Source organism: Papaver somniferum, chromosome 7, assembly GCF_003573695.1.
Source record: "Papaver somniferum cultivar HN1 chromosome 7, ASM357369v1, whole genome shotgun sequence".
Classification (NCBI taxonomy): Eukaryota; Viridiplantae; Streptophyta; class Magnoliopsida; order Ranunculales; family Papaveraceae; genus Papaver; species Papaver somniferum.
The window spans coordinates 86,148,959-86,152,688 of NC_039364.1; the positions used below are offsets into that span (position 1 = coordinate 86,148,959).

The window sequence follows — 3,730 nt, forward strand, 5'->3', positions numbered from 1 at the left end:
TCATTTTTGGATAGACAAAAATCTTGGAAGATAGACAAGGATCTTCCAAGATAGATACAAATATTGAAGAGATAGACATGGATCTTTCAAGATAAATACAAATGTTGTGAGGATATACACAAATCTTGTGAAGATAATAAGGATCTTCCAAGATAAACTCAAATCTTGACAAGATATATAAGGATCTTTCAAGATAGACAAAAATCTTAAAGGATAAGTACAAATCTTGGTAGTTATTCTGGATAACTACAAATCTAGGATTATTATGGAACCAAATTAGGGTTTTAGGCCTATAAATAGAGGCTAAAATCCAACTCAAAAGGTACACAATTTCTATTCCTTTTCTCTACAACTTACTTGCATATAACTCTTGTTGATTTTAGCATCAGAGTGTCTTTGCAGATACCCCCACCGCTTTCAATCAACAATTCTTTGAAGAATTCAATCAACGACGGCGATTCGATCATTATACACTCATCTTGAAGATTGTTGGGGTAATTAATTTTGCACCAACAGTAAGTATCCAAATTTACAAAAGTTTCATAACTTTTAGGGTGTTGTTTCCTAAACAGGGTAGTTTTCCCTAAACCGAGATTCTTTTTATCCGGAAATTCTGGACTTGAATGATCTCTATATAAAGCACCCGAGCAAAGGTAAAATCTCATCATTCTTGCTGTTTTTTTGCTAGACTTTTGCCTTTTTTTTTTTTCTTCTTTCCATTTATCGGTTCTTTTAGCAATATATCTGCTAATGGTGATTTTATGACCCACATAACTCATGTGATAATGTCGTGTATTGATAATCCACAGAATGCATGCGATGATGCGTGTACTGATAAGGTGATAAATTTTGTTCCGTGGTATTTGTGTTTTGTAATTGTATTTTTTTGTTTATATTCGTTTTGGATTTGTAAGTATGTGTATATTTTTTGTTTTGCATATGTTTGCGAACAACAGTTTATGATCAACAGCTGCGATAGTCGGATTTCACGGATATTGGTATTCGTTGTTTTGAAGATTTGTGGCCATTTTAATAATCACATGCAAGGTATAAAATTGTGACATCCTATTTGTTGCCAGTTTTTTTGTATGTATATTTGTGATGAATAGTTGCGGCATCCAGATTTCATGTGATATCTGTCATTTGAAAGCTTCGTGGCTATAATAATAAACTCATGCAAGGTATAAAATCCTAAAACCTGTTTTTTTTTGTGTAATGATTTTCTGTTAATGATTTTTTTTAGAAATAAAAAAGATACCGAATATTTTATTCCTTAGACATAAAAGATGTCGAATACGTTGACAATCTCAAATCGCAAAAATTACATTAATTCTAAGATATTAAACGATATTATTCCCAGAAAAAAAAAAACAGGATTCTTAGAGTTGGTTTTTCATTGTAAAGCGTCCAATAAAAGTGTGAATATTTTTTTCATAATATTGTTTATTCTGTGGAAAAATAAAATAACTGTAATCTTTAACTATAAATGAGTTTTAATATTTTTTGCTTAATATTATTTATCCCATACAAAAATAAAATAAGAATAATTTGTATTTTTATTCCTATAGTGCGAGTTATGCTCGATATTTTTGGACAAAAATATTGCAAAAAAATGTATGTGGAAATTTAATTCTATTCCAAAGCGGTGTAAAAAGATACTTAATATTTTTTCTTCGGCATTCCTAAGATTCTTCTTAATTTGTTCTTCTTTGGTTTGTATTTTATTTTGCAGTTGCTGCCTTCGTGGTGACAGGAGCGCAATACTAATGTAAGGTAAGAATAAAAATCATCTTTTTTTCTAGGGTTTTTGTTTGACTTAAATCATTTTTTTGGGCATTCCTAAGATTCTTCATTGTTCTTCTTTGATTTATTTTGCAGTTGCTGCCTTGCTGATGATATGAGCGCCAATACTAAAATGTAACATAACAATAAAATCATCTTTATTGTTTTTTCTTTTTTTTATAGGGTTTGTGTTTGGCTTCTAGGGTTTGGCTTAAATTGTCCCATATACTTTAAATGCCTAAATAGTGTTTGAGTTTTTGTTTGAAAGGTCTCGGGATGTTTTCCTTTGATTTAGTCGAACAATGAACACGAGTTCAAATTACTTCTAACATCAGCGCAATCTTTTGGTTGTTCTATTCGTTATTTTCCAGCATTTGGTGATGGTTTGTTTCTGCGTGGAGCATTTGGTTCTCCACTGCCAGGTGGGTGCACTTTCGTTTCCTTCAAGGATTTAACCTGTGAGTGGAAAAATCTTTATATGTAAGACCTTAACATCTCCAACACCATTATTTGGAGTTTATGATCTGAGATCATATCTTGGGATCTTACTCTTTTTAACTATGTTGTGCGATTCAATATTGGTAAAATTTATTTTCTCCATTTTGTGATCCCCATTAAATGTGTAGATTTTGGAAAATTTTACTGCAAATATTGTCTGTTATAGTTTTTGACATTTTTTTAGTAAATTTTCATCAAAAATATATATAGTGGAATGTCTCAGTTGTGGAAGTCCAGGCGTAAGAGAGTACATATGTGTTCACTTTTTGCATCTGTACATAGGTGCTAGGGTATTGGGCGCTTAAGGGAGGTACTAAAATTGAGTGAGCTAGATTTTAACTGTTTTTGTCCATTAATATTTTTCTTGATCATCTCCCTTACTGTATTAGTTTTTGAAAGTAAAAACACATCCTTGACACAATGTTGTAGCTTTGAGTCTTCTATGGCCTCTAATTTTTTCTTTCATGGCTGCTCTATTTTTTTCATGTTCTAGATCAATGCAAATGGCATGACCTACAAGCAAATGACTTTATAGGTGGGTATCCAAAGCCGATGAAAGACTTTGGTTGAAGGATTTTAGTCATAGTACGATATACTCTCTTATAGCAACATTGAATTCTGCACTTTTCAGATATATCCACAGGAGAGTTCATGGAATTTATGTCCCGCTGGATAAAATTAATGAGTACGTGGTAATAAAATTTCAACGACACCTTGGACAAGTAGGAAAAAGTATACAATCAAATGGGTTTTTGTAGTTGGAAATGCAAAAAGTAGGTTTACAACCTCTTCTACATTTTTTTCTTGAAAGATAATTTAAACCAAGAAAGTGTTGTCATGCACTGATAGTTATTATGCTAAAAAATGTTGTAAATTCGATGCTAGCAAATATAGTCTATGGAGTTCCAAGGGTTGTGTTCCCTATTTTTTCTATTTCTTACTGTGTTCATTTGTCTTCTTTAAGAATGTGATCTTTTCTCTTTTAAATTTTTGTCTTGACACAAATTAACTACTGCCATCCCTGATTGAGGATAGCCGGCAGGTGTAGATAGAACTTTTCATGAATAAACATGGACATACAACCTAAAGAACAAATGAAAGGTGCAAAGTCAACTTTCGTCGTACCTCCGGTAAGCCAATATCTAACTAGTATGATCTACTTATTTAAACATCATTAGCTCAGTGTAGCCTTGGAAAAAATTATTGCGGCCAATTTAACTCTCAAGAATAATTCTATAAGTATACAAATCCAAATCAAGCAATGTCCAACCAACATTTGCATTTTTGAACAGACAAATCTAACCCATCCTGGAAGAGGAATCCTGAAAAGGAGGTTAGCTTTTTTTGCGTTTCTCCTTAATCCGGTATATGTATAGGGCTTGATATACTTGAAAAAGACGATCGAGAATGGTTCCCTTGAAGAAAATAATCTCCCTTTGGCGTTGGTGGT

General features: G+C 32.2%; 1 long non-coding RNA gene across 1 annotated transcript; it reads left to right on the forward strand.

Moving 5' to 3' along the window:
* The first annotated feature begins 701 nt into the window (after positions 1-701).
* LOC113297806 lies at positions 702-2,813 on the forward strand. Its single transcript, XR_003333721.1, has 5 exons — positions 702-839; positions 957-1,047; positions 1,733-1,768; positions 2,154-2,204; positions 2,774-2,813. It is a non-coding gene; the product is annotated as an uncharacterized LOC113297806 (long non-coding RNA).
* The last annotated feature ends 917 nt before the right edge of the window (positions 2,814-3,730 follow it).